General features: G+C 41.5%; 1 protein-coding gene and 1 long non-coding RNA gene across 4 annotated transcripts in view; both read left to right on the forward strand.

The window, feature by feature from the left end:
- LOC116789310 overlaps positions 1-972 on the forward strand; it is a 112,870-nt gene extending 111,898 nt beyond the window's left edge. Inside the window, exon 6 of the long non-coding RNA XR_004357972.1 lies at positions 591-972. This is a non-coding gene — a long non-coding RNA (uncharacterized LOC116789310). The remainder of the gene's footprint in view (positions 1-590) is intronic.
- Positions 973-1,644: 672 nt separating this feature from the next.
- Positions 1,645-13,372, forward strand: part of RAPH1 (Ras association (RalGDS/AF-6) and pleckstrin homology domains 1) — an 87,204-nt gene continuing 75,476 nt past the window's right edge. The window contains exon 1 of one of the 3 annotated variants that reach the window (XM_032692974.1): positions 1,645-1,688. The gene's annotated coding sequence lies outside the window, so the exon portion shown is untranslated. Of the gene's footprint in view, positions 1,689-2,170; positions 2,483-8,789; positions 8,888-13,372 lie in introns of those variants that run through there. The other 2 variants (XM_032692976.1, XM_032692977.1) reach the window with 2 other exon arrangements.

Below are 13,372 nucleotides of genomic sequence, written 5' to 3' on the forward strand. Positions count from 1 at the left end.
CAGGGCCATGGAATTATTGCCTTGATTAAAAACAATGATTCATTTTATCCTTCCTTATTTGGATGCAGATATACATTTAAACCGACCTTTTAACCTACTCAGAAGGCTGCACTATTTTTATTAATTCATTAGCTATTAATTTTATTGGTAGATATATGACTAAATCCCCTGTTCTACTTTGAAAACCTTACACAATGTCTGCTGCAGGTATGTACTATTTCCCTGGCCTGGGGGATGATTTTACATTAGTAACTTATGTATATAATTGGATCGTGGTTCTGTAGGATGCACAAAGATCCAATCTGGTCCTCAGCTGCAACCTCTTCTTCCTTTTGATAGAATTTTGTAGTTGAGGGTAAGAAGCTTTGCACACTTCATGGCCGTGCAGTTCCTGAGCTGCAGTGGTGCAGAACGTGACTTGGCAGTGCTTTTGTGCTGGGTTAGACGTAGCTGGAGCTGCCACAGAGCTACAGAAGGAACTTGGCCATGGCACACCCAAGTTGCTCCTTGTGTTGCCGTACACTCACTGTGATTTCTCCGTTCATCTTGAGTCTGCTTCTCAGGAGGTGTTGTCATTCTAATCCCTTCAGGGTCATGGAGGATCAGTAGGAAAGCATGGTGGGATTAATACAACCTGGAGACATGGCCTAAACCTGCTGATAACATCAGATTCGTAGTCACTGCCAGCTCACTCTCACTGCTGATATGCAGCAAGTGCAGAACAGCACTGAAAATTGAAGTACTTATCACTTTTATTAAATAATGTGAGTCCAGACTTTTTTTAATTGTGCAACACTTGCACAAATTATGAAGCAATGTATCAATAATAGTCTACTATTTGGAATAGTTGGATTAAAAATATTTTATTTGCAACTGCATAAGGCTACTGTTGTTTCTTAGTGATTAATGCATATATTTTTACTCCACATTGAGAATTTATATACTTCTGCATCTGAAACTTTGATCTCAGCTTCTCTGGGGAGTTGTTAATTGGCAACATTTCATTATGTTGCCCAGAATTTGGAAGTGATTACGTGCTAAGGTGAATATATATAGCAAAGACTTTTTGCTAAATATGTTAGAATTATACACACGAACTTTGTCTTTAAAATTACTTAATTGTATGTACACATGAAAATCCTATTTTAAAAGCTTCCTCTTCATGTTGCTGGTGACCTAGCATGTAACCTCGTCAGTAAATTAGTATTTACAGAAATACAACAACTAGCGTCACTTTGCATAATTGTTCTCATTTATGGAAAACGCTGTGCTTTAGCCGACTGAAGTTTTCTCCCTGTCAGATGCTGACAGATAAAACCTGATGCAAACATGCCTGTGTTCTGTCACGACACAGCAGCGGTTCCAGCACAGGGGAGAGGCACGTTCCCGGCGGGAGGCAGTGTGGATGGCACCTCTCCTGCGCTGGAGCTTGGAGCCCCAGCAGCCCACGCAATGAACTGTATTTAAGCGAATCTCCTCTCCTATAGCGTTACTCGCACTAGCGGCGTTTTATTCCATTTTGTGAACAATTTAAAGAATGGCGATCTCGGCCCTGAAGCTGTGGTAGGATGAGAAACAGGGGCCAACTCCCGGCCGGGGCACAGCGTGGACGAGGCGGCGCGGTCCGGGGCTGGCCCGGGGACAGCGGGACACACCACCGAGGATTTCGGCAGGATTCCCAGGATTTGGTAACTGGCTGCTTACAGAAACCCTCGGTGATCGGAATGGGGAGCGTCACCCGGCGCCTGTAGCTGCGGACGGAACCGCAGCCGCAACTGCCTGGGGCGCGGCCACCGCCCGCCGAGAGCGCGCTGGCCGCCGCCCGGCGCGGGCGGACCCGGGCATCGGCACCGGGGGATCGGCTCCCCAGGGATCGGCCCCCCAGGGATCAGCCCCCCAGGGATCAGCCCCACAGGAATCGGCCCCCCAGGGATCGGCCCCACAGGGATCGGCCCCACAGGGATCGGCCCCACAGGGGCCGGCACCGCGCCCTCCGCCCCCCGCGCGCCCGCCGGTCCCGCGCGCCCCTCGCCCTCGCGCGCTGCCCCCCCGCTGGCGGCGGTCCCGGCGGGGCGGGGCGAGGCGCGGCCCGCGCGCCGGAAGTGAGCGGCGGGGGGGCCCGGGCGGCGGCGCTGGGGCGGCAGCGGCGCGCGGGGGGCGGTGTCTCCCTCCGCTGCCGGGCAGGGACGCGCCTCGGCCACCGGGCGGAGGCGGCTCCGCGCTCGGCGGAAACAAGGAGCGGGAAAGAAAGGAAGGGAGCGGCGGAGGGAACCGGTATCGGCGGCCACCATTAGCGGCCGCGGGACGAGCAGCTACAGCAGCAGCAGGCGCCGCCGCTGCCGCCGCGGGGGTCTGCGGGCGGAGCGGAGCCGGGTGCCGCCGCCGCCGCCGGCAGCGAGCGGGAACGAGCCCGCCGCCTCGCCCCTCTGTTCTGCGGGGCGGTGCCGCTGCTCGCCGGGGGCTCCCCCGGAGCCGGGGCGAGGTGAGTGGCGGAGCCGCATTCGCGTGGGTCTTGTCTGGGAGAGCGGGCGGTGGCAGAGCCGGCGGTGGCAGAGCCGGCGGGCGGCGTTTCCTGCCGGGGCACCGCCGGGGTTGGGCGGGAGCACCGGCGCGAAGGGGCTCATTTACCGTCCCGGCGCTGTGCCCGGCACCCCTGCACGCTCCAGCGCCTTTCTTTTCCAGAGAGGCTGCGCTGTGCCGGTGGCGACTGGTGGAGCTTTGTGTGCCCCCGCGGTTTCCCCGAGAGAGGCATGGCTCGGGAGAGGCTGGGGAGCCAGCCGGGGATGCGCGAGGGATGTAGTGTGTGGCATGCAGACAATGTCAGCCTGGGTGAGTCTCCACCCTGTGGAGCCGCAGGCAGCGGGTCCCCTCACAGGCACCGCCGAGCCGAACGCTCCCACCGCGGAACAAAACGCGCAAATCCTCGATCCTGGTGCGAGAAGGAAACATTTGTTTGGACTGCTCGTTACAATGTTTTGTTTTTATCACAAAAACCCGAACGCGGAAACGTCAAAGCTGAAGTCTTTTGAGCGCTTTAGCCGCACGGCTTGCTGAGGGCAGGCTGGTTTGTGAGGAGCCTCCCAAGCAGGGCTGGTGTCTGCATTGGGTTTCATGAAGGTGGGAGAGTGGGATATTATTTTTTCTTCATGGGGAAAATCACTGATGGTGGGAGGGAAAGGAGGAGTGTCTGTATACGTGAGTGTCACATGACCTTGTAAAATTCATACAGCTATACTTATTTTTCTCCTGCATTAATGCCAATCGTCTTAAGAAGCCAATGACTTACCTGTTCATTTCAGAAGGTTTTATTTCTTCTGGATTTTTTTGTCTTGTGAGGCAGAAAATAGTCACCTGTGTGGACACTGTCTGTGTGTTTTATCATGCATTTTATAATTTTTACTAGTATTTTAAGGCTTTTTATGTTTTTAGTGGGTTATAGGTATTCCAAAGGGAACAAACAGCGATATGTGTAACATAATTTCTTTTTTACTGGAAGAGTACAGATACACTTCATCTGGCACAAGTATAGTGTTTCATGTGGCTAATACCTTTACAATGCCATTCACGTGGTAGATGAATGTTTTGTGAGACTGTAGAATCACACCTACTCCATTTTGAACAAATTGCCTCTTTTTTATCTCTTCCCCCTCACTTCACTGTTCTCCAGACATCAGCTTGTAAAACACCTTTGAGCAGAAAAATTAATTTATGTTTATTGATGAACAAATTTAGATGTTTACTGAAACAGTATGTCTAAACCAGCAAATTTTCCAATTTTATTGTCTTAAATCAGCTTTTCTCTGCTGAGAAGTTTCCTATTAAAATAGAGGAACAGAAAAATTACTTGCTAAATCATCTCGAAGAACAAAAGTATAGGTCATAATCTAAGGAATACTTTGCATATAAGTTATATAAAGATCTAGACACATCCGTATTTAATACGCTGATATCCTTCTTGGGTGGGTGTGGTGGATAGTGGAACATGGACTGTTTTTCTGCACCTAAGTTAGTATGTGGTTTTTCGTATCACTGGGTGATGCTCATGTTACCTTACAGAAATCCATGTTACAGAAGCTTTTTGCTTTTATAGAACAAGAAGGTAAGTGGCACTCAGGAATTTATTTATTGCCCTCCTACAGGTCTCATTTTCAGATAGATATTTTCCTAAAATGGCTTCGTTTTTAAACTCATATGACCCACAATGAAGTGTCCATCTACCACTGCTTCTCTGACTCAGCATGTGGTGACAGAGAAAAGTATTGCTAAGAGATAAACCACAGTTCAAGAAAGCAGTATAGTGTACCAGCTGTTAGTCTCTTGAAAGAATATAAAAAACAATGAAAAAAGGGACACTGACAAATTTTATGTGATCTTCAATCTGCCTTCCTTGCATAGTGTCTTGAGACAGGTTTGAATTTAAAATAGTTTATTTACAGAGGAGCAGTGCATTGACACAAACTGTTTTGAACATCCTGTGTGTCGCAGCCTGTTCCTTTCTTAGGATGGTAAGCCATGGTGCAGGGAACACCTGTTGGTTTAAAGGAGTGTATGAGATTGCTGGGATACCTTTTGTAGGCAATGGTTGATGATTGATTTTAAGAGGCTTTATTTTTTCAAAAATAAAATGACTTCTCATAGTTATTTCAGTTGTTGTCTTCTTAGCTCTTCCAGTAGGAAGGAACAGTTTAGTCCCCAAAGAAAAGCTCCTAGTAGAGCTTGTTTTTTTCCAGGGATACATGGGTAGGCTTCATCTGGATGTGAATTCATTTGTTACACTTTTCTGCTTTAAGAGCAGGCATCATTAGCCCAGAAAAGGTAGTTAATTCATTCTATGTGATCGTAGTCTTAGTGTCTGAACTTGGTTATAGACTCCTGGTAAAATTGCTCCCCCAAACTAAAACTGTGCGAAATTATACTTCATTTTCTGAAATCCAGTTGGTCATTGCAAAAGAAAAAATGTTTTCAGAAGTGTCCAAAAGACTTAATTACGAACCTTACTGAAATTGTAATGGACAAATTTGCATCATCTGCTTGTAAAACTGGGTTTCGAAGACTGTATCACTGAATAGTGTTAGAAGGGCAAATGAATATCTATCAAGCATTGATGATAAAATAGTCCTTTCTCAAGTTCTTATTCTGACATCACCTTTGCAATTAAATCCCTTCAATATGTGTAATAAAATTGCCTACTAAGTGCAACATTAAAAGTTGAGTAAGTTACTGCATACTGTGAAAAGTGCTACCTTAACAGCATAGAATTCATAACGCAGTTTTTTGTGTGGAATTTCATTCTTCTTGAAACTTATAGATGATGCTAAGACAGTTTTGCCCAACTGCTGCTTCAATCAGTGATGAGAAAACCCTAGTGCTTTTTTGATGTCTGTGGATTTCTTTTAAATAGTTCCATTGATTATTAAGGTGAAATATCTCTGTCTCAAATACTGATTTGATTGGTATTGGAAAAGTACACTGAAACTGTGTTTGACAGATTTTTCTCTCTGTCAGGGGGCTTGTAGATTTGTAGTGGTAACTCTTATGTTTAACTATAAAGTTGCTGAATTGATCCTTATGATACACCATTAGTGAAAAGGCGTCTCTTCATGATGAGGTGTCACTTATAGACTTCGACTTGCTAGAGAAGACAGCATTAGCAAAACAAATACACAGGTTCTTTGAAAGAAGTAAAGTTGCTCCATATGTTGTTTGTATACAGTCATTAATCTCTGTACAGATGCGTTTGCTATGCCTAGAATAGCTGCAAGTCCCTGCTTGCATCTCTGACAGTGCTGACCCGGTCTCAAGAACTGTATGCTCCACTCTGTTGTTTGTTTTTTTTCTTGTAGGTCCCTTAATGAGATGGTTTTAGTTAGAGCAGAAGAGAAGCAGTTGAGATCAGAGACAACTTTTTTCCCCTTTTTTCTTACGTAGCTTTAGAGATCACTGAACTATTGTGGATTAAAAACACTCAGAAAGAGAAGAGACTGGTGAGATGAAATCCATGTAAGTTCTGTGATCCAGTTTGCAGCATAATCCACAGCATCCAGATTGGTGAAATCGAGGGGGTGATGAGTGGAGAGCTGCTGAGAGAAGAGAAGCTACATCCTTATATACATCTTCCTAGATCATGATTATATAGTTTTGCAAAATTAAAGGTTCTTTTACTTTTGGGATGTAAAAGGCATTTTTAAAAATAAAGACAAACTCCCTTCCAGGTTGCTGTTTGCATCTTATGAGTAGTAAAAGGCATCCCTCCAGAGTTTCAGAATCTGTTGTAGAAAATACTTTGCCCCATGATCTTGCAAATAATTTCATTTTTATATCTAGATGATTAATGTTATCTATGCTTATTCAGACAAGCTCCTTTACAAAACTGGGTTGGGTTCTAGCTCAGTATCGAAAAAAGTAAGTTTTCAGCATGTTTTCAATCATGTAATGAATGGGACTGATTTTTGCAGCTTAATGATGATCTTCTGAAGGTGAGATTGGCATGGGAAGCTTATTATTTTTGCAGAAATACTGATCTTGAATACTAATTTCCTTAATTTTAATCCCATGGGGTTTTTTCCACTTTGTATCTGAGCTCATTACTTGTTACTCTTTCATGGTTTAGAACAAGAAACATTGTATTAGGTGGGAAGAGAAGTACTCTCTAACAAATGTGAAGCCATTTCATTATGGCTATAACAGTGTTCCCCCAGGTTTTCTCACATATTGTTGGCTGGGAATACACAAAGATCTGAAGTTCTTAAATTTGTGTTAACTCTCAGACTGTGTCTACAAGAACAAGGTGCCCTATGTGCAGTGCAATATCTTCCCTACCTTCCTTTAGAAGTAAGGACAATGTTCACAGCCCTGGGAGGTTTCTCACAATTGTTCTGTGGGAGGTACATTACTTACGGATTGTGTCTGGACTTAAAATAAAGCCTCAGTCTTTGATATTGCACTGTTGGCTATTTCTAGGCAGTTTCTTGCTTGTGTATGATTGCTTTTTATTTCATCCTGACTTGCCTAGTTCATGCCTAGTATAGTGATGAGGCATCTTGCATAGGATTTTTGATTCTATGCCAGAAGCCAAGCATTCCAAACTATCTTTATTTATAGAATCATAGAATCGTTTAGGTTGGAAAAGACCTCTAATATCATAGAGTCCAACTGTTAACCTTGCACTGCCAAGTCCATCACTTAACCATGCTTGAGTTTATTTTGTATATACAAAGGTCACTGGAATGAAATAGTATCTAGTTGTAAGAAAAATACATGCAAAACATGCACACATACCAAATACATGCACACATACCAAACATTTACTTGTTCTTTCCTTAGTAATTTTGCTTCCTGCTCTTCTCTTAGATAGATCTGTGATCTGGTTGCTCCATTTAAAATTGAGTTAATCATTGTTGGAATCTGTTTTAATATACCATTGCAAGTTTGGACTTCCCAGGTGTCTGTAATCATTCTTCGTCACAGGTGACTAAAGACTTACCACAAATGTGGTTTATAGTGCATTTAAAAGCAATATTCTTACTGTGAAAAAACTGCTTAGGTTGTTCTGAGACTATAAAGAAAAATGCCTTACAGACCTCTGTTCTCCAAGGAAGTTGTCACTTCTGTCTTTAATGCATGACTTAAGGGAATGACTGTTTACTTGGACATGTAGTTCTGAGTGTAGTTTTGATAGAAGGAGGGGTGACTGCACGCTGTTCCTGGAAAAGCACGCTGCAAGTTTACCGTGTGCATCAGTGCACAGCATTTCTAGCAGGCTGGATTTTAGTTAACAGTAGTTGTGTCTGAGAGCTCAAGAGAAGCACTTGTATCTATTAAATAGTGACATTTTGTTTAGGGGTGAAGGGGGGAAGCCAGTAGTTTTTGGTCTCTAGTAACTTTGCAAGGTGGCAGTGCTGACTAAAACTTGGACTGTCTCTGAGCATGTCACAGGTCAGGAGAACAACTCTGCCTGAAGCTGCATAAGAGAAGATAACTTTGTCTTTCACCTCTACTCAGTTATGTCTGTTAATAAGTAACTTAGTGATATCTTATGATCAGTTCTGTGAAACTGAAAGGCTGTTTGTCAGATTGATGTGAGTGCCAACACTAAATTCCTGCCCAGGGTAGAAGGAAAGAATTAATTTCATGAAGAAATGTTCAGTTGTGCTGGATTAGAGACCTTAGAGGTTCTTTCTAAGAAACACAGCAGAAGTGAGGAGTCTCATTTTCAGCAATTTTGTGGAAGGGGAAGGAGAGTTCCATAGAAAAGTGTGAATGTTGCCTTCCCTTCTGGGAAGAGCGGCAGAGCGGAAAATGGAAACAATGGGGAAATGAATGAAATTTTCAGGAGGAACCACATATTCACGTCACAGTTGTTAAAGTGAAACATACTGTGTCTTTAAGAAGAATGCTCTGTGTTAACTACTGTGCAGTTGATAGTACAGCATACAGCTTAACCTTTTGTGCTTGGTGTCCTCAGAGACTTTCTCATTAAAAATAGGAGGGGAAGAAAAAAAAAACCCAAACCCGCAGTCTAAATCCTTGGGATTAGCTTGAATGAAACTTTGTATTTTGATATTGTTTACCTCTATTTAGCTTGAAAGTGTGCAAAACTTCAGAAGGTTCTCAAAAGCAACAACAAGTTTAAAAAAAAAAAAGCCCTTGGGATTAGTTATTGCTACTTGGTAATGAAAAATCTTGAATTATCTTTTATCAGCTGGAATGGAATATTCCTGGAATGACGAACGTGCGTTGTGGGGTTGAAAGTCCAAGCACAGAGCAAACAAAGTATTTTCAGACTATGCACTTTCAACATCAGTAGTGTTTCATTTCTGAAATGTGATGACTTGGTTGTCTTTCTTTTTGCAAAGAGACGTCAATCTTCATTCTGCTGAAGGACCAGGTAGTTACTGTATTTGCAGGTATCATGTAGGAAGTTAGCTTGGCTAGACTGTGAGGCCCAGAAGTTTAGGGAATGATTTTATGTGTCTTTTTTTTCCCTAGATCCTTTGAAGTACATTAGGTTTGTGTGACCTTTAAATTTAAAATGCATACAGTGTAAGAAAAAACATTGTCGTTTGATGCAAATTACTTTGATTTAATGTTCAGGTTATCTGCTGTCAGTGTCATGAAGAGTTTAAATTGAACTGCTGTTGCTTTAGGGCGTAAAGACTGATCTGAGTGCAGTACATAAGGCACGTTATGGCATTATCTTTCACTTTTTAAGTTATTCCTTATTGGTTAGTACTTCTGATGATTGTTTTCCACTAATTCTTGTGGAATTATTTTGAAGATGGCAGCACAAATTGTTATGGTCTGTATAATGTGACTATGGGCCAACCTCATGTCTTTTTACACTGTAAAGTCAAAGATGCATTAACTAGTAATAAAATAGGACTATGTCTGTAGAACAAGAGAGTATGTTTTAAAGCAATGCCTTCCTAAATCTTTATCTAGTTTCTTGGTTTTGTAGAGTTTACTATAACCCCTTCTGAGCTTGAATTTCACCTCCAATTTTTTTTTTCCAATCTTGAAAGTACATTGTCTTCCTTTATTATAAAATGTACGTCACTTGAAACTAGGAAGTCAGAACTTTTTAGTTTTATATATTTATGATCATGATTAACTTTCTTAGGTACGATTAGTCTGGCATATTCTTTGATACAACTCTTGACAGACTGTGAGCTTTTGAGAACAACATTTCTGTATACCTGATCTGATGAAACATGATAAAGTGTTACAAGATATTGATGTATCTTGTGTAATACATTGTTCTAGTTGAAGCTGCCTAAATCTTTTTTTTTCTACTTTAGAGTGAGTTGAAAAGCAAGATAAAGGGCCAGTTGTTCTCTTATGAAAATGTAAAAATCGCAGCTGGCCTTATGTTGTCTGCATTCTTTTTGCCTTCCAGTGTGGATTTAAATATTTGGTTTTACAACTGCGCATGCTTTTACTGTGTTATGATGTGCCATAAGAATTGAGAAGGCATAGCTTACTGATAAATTCAGCAGCTGCTGCTTCATTCCTAAAATGATTTTTGCTGGATTACTGTTGTTGAAATGTTGGTATTTTAGCATGATTCAGGCAGTATGGTTTACAGGAATAGTGAAATAACATATATTCTTTTTTGGTTTTGCAATATGTCTAAATATATTGTTTTATATCTGGATACATCATAAATCATTACCCTTTATCATGTCTGTTCATTCCAAGACACTCAGAGTGAAAGTATCAAACTTTTTGGAGTATAGTGACAGCCACTGTTCAAAACAGTGGTTTATAGGATATGAAGTTGTTTGGGGTTTTTAGTAGAATTTGGAATATATAGGTGGCTAAAATGTTATATTATTAGTTCACTTCTTGAAAAGAAAATTTAAAATTTCGCCTGACATGGCTCATTGTGAATAGCTATAGTGCTGTGATGGAGTCACCTATTAAACTGCAGAACACAACTTCGTGGGATAATTGAAGGTCCAGTGAAAAAAGCCCTTAGTTTACTAAATATTTGTTTCCTAATTTCTGAAGTTCTGCTTGCATCTATGATGTGATGAGTAACATTTCACTGAGGAGGGCTGCAGCAATCTGGCCCTGTGTGCATCAAGAATCACGTGTAGTTGTATGGAACTAGTTTGAACGTATGGTTTGAGCCTTGTATTTCAACAGTAGTGAATAGTGATGATCTTACCGTCATTAGGTGTGCATGCAGTAGCCTGGAATTCAGTGGAATACAGATAGATAACTGTGTAGTTTTCATATTTTTATTGCTATTACACTGCCAATATAGATCGTATTTAGAAAATGTGTTTGTAACTACCTCTGATCTTTTACTTTCCAAAGATGAGCAAAATAAGCACAGAAACAATATCCTTGACTCTGCATTCTGTAAAAAATTGATTTGTGCCCTCTCTGTATATTGCTGAGCTTTTAAAGTGTCTTGAGGAATAAGACATTAAAAGAGGAAGTTAGGTCTGCCACAGAGGAAGCATTATATTATGGATTAAATGCTGTCCTTGTCATCATTGAAACACACTTTTTCTGCCGTCTTCTTACATTCATAGTTTTTTTCTTCATACAGTGTTCCAGTTCTCTATTTGAGTTGCAGACAACGAGTAGTTTTGAAAGTTGTATGTGTAGCTCTCTTGTCCTCTTTTTGGGAATCAGTCTTGGAATGTTTTCTTCTGAAATGCTTCTTGATTTGAAACTGGATAGGTAGAAAAATCTTTTTTCTGTGCTCAGTTCCTTCCTGTACTTGGGTTTATGTTGTGTGTGTGCTCTTAGATTCTGCTGTCTAGAACTGTTCCACAGGAGATATTATGTCCATTGAGAACTGGACAGAATATTGTTCTTGGTGTTCCCTATCTCGAAATGCATACGGTGGGATGTTGGATAATATTATTAGCTATGCTAGTCCTGTGCTTCGTGCATGTTCTCCTCAGCTGGCATAAATTCTTAGATGATGCAGAAGAATTGAAAAAGGGGCTGAGAGCTTGCTGTCTGTGACTTGATTAAATTTTAAAACCCAGTTTTTAAAACTGTCATGAATAGTAGAGCTGGAAAGAGCTACTGTTAGAATTGACCTTACTAATTAGCACAAAGACTGTGAATGATTCCACAAGTGATATTGCTCTTTTAATTGTTTTCTTCTGAGAGAAGGTTGTGACATCAGATGACAGCTTGAGAGCAGGAATAAACAAGGTCTTAGGATGCATTATTTTAGTTTTTTTTACAGGTATTGCTTCGTGAATGATGCTGTGGGGCACAGTCTGGCTTGTGATTGAGCTGTTTCATTTCCAGATCTGATAAGTGGTTGCACTGAAAGGAAAGAGACAGTGCCTTTGAAACAGTGCTAACAGCCAGGCATGGATTCCTGGTAGGAATTCTCCATGATATTACCATGGGACCATAGCCGGTCAGTTCCCTTAGTAAGCATGAAGGTCCACTGGCAGCTCTGACAGAGCAGCTGCAACCGATGTTCCAGCATGCTAACACCTTGAGTCATGCACTGCTGATTGTTCCAGCTACTGGCCATTACAGAATGAGTTTGGGCTAGTTTCTTCACTAACATTTCCACAGGCACATTTATGACCAGTCTTTGAAAGAGTGGTTATTGCTCTAACTTTGCACTGATTACAGTTTTGTCAGGCTTTTGCTGCACTGCTGTGTAATCAGACAGGATCAGAATGTGAGGTTAACATTGTAGAACACTGTTGAACAGTAAAAGGAGAGCAAAACAGCATGACCGGTATCTTTGGCTTTCTCTAAGTTCAGTAAGACAGAATTATTTTTAAGACTTCCTTCAATATTATGGGAAAATTGCCCAGGTAATTGCTTCCTTATTTATTCTATTTATATGTATTATCCTTCAAAGTGTGCTGCAGGATTTCTGTTATATGCAAAAGAGCATTTGCAGCTGACTGCCAAAGCCAGCTGTATGAAAACAGAAGTTGCTTCAGCTTCACCAGCACAGTTGAAAACCTATCTTGTGTATGAGTAGTTTAATTAAAAAAAAAACCCCAAACCAAAAAAACAACCCTAAGATCTAACTATGTTCCATATGGAAATGTTCTAAAGACTAATAACGTTGGTAACACTGCTTGTCTCTTCACTAGTGCTTTTTATGAGCAAGTGTGCAAAAAGTATACTGGTGTAAATAAAAGTTTTGTTCCTTTCTAACTTTCTGAACTCTTTAATGCATTTGCAGCTAGAAGGTGACAGCAGTGAGTATGAGTGCTAGGAATACATTCTTGATCCATGTGGCCAGTGGTGTTTAGCACTGCAACAACAGCAGTGTGTGGAAATCTTTCCCAAGTTTCTTCCAGTGATTTTTGGCCATGTTTTTGTTTTTCATACAGAAGGTGGACTTTTCTCATCTGCTTCCCTTTACTTGCAAAGGGGTGGAGAGTCTTGTGGTTGAGATTTTTAGGTGATTGTTTGTGAGGTTTTTGGGTTTTTTTAAGAAAAAGCTCTTGAGGTTTTCCTTCCAGTCTTTGACTTGTAAAATTAATTTTTAAATGGTATACTGTCTTTTGCCTGTGTGTAATGTTGTCCAGTCCCAAATACACTAATATTTCTTGACTTTTTAACACTGTCTTTCTTCTTTCTGCTATCACTTCCCCTTGCAAAAAGGAGACCTAATTTGCTTTACATGAATCAGAAGACTTATATAGAGAAACCTGGATTTTCTGGCTTTGCATGTACAAATTGCTTGTGTTGTTTGCTGTGCCCTGCAGATAGTTTAGTCTTAACTTTTTCTTATGCTGGGAAGGAAGAAGTCTGCAGGCTCCCTTCAGTACTTGACTATGAGAGGGAGCGATGCTGTGTTTATACTTATGTAGGAGGTTTGAATCAAGGAATCTCCAGTACCATAATGAAGAGATTGCAATTAGTC

Source organism: Chiroxiphia lanceolata, chromosome 7 (assembly GCF_009829145.1).
Source record: "Chiroxiphia lanceolata isolate bChiLan1 chromosome 7, bChiLan1.pri, whole genome shotgun sequence".
In the NCBI taxonomy this organism is placed as follows: Eukaryota; Metazoa; Chordata; class Aves; order Passeriformes; family Pipridae; genus Chiroxiphia; species Chiroxiphia lanceolata.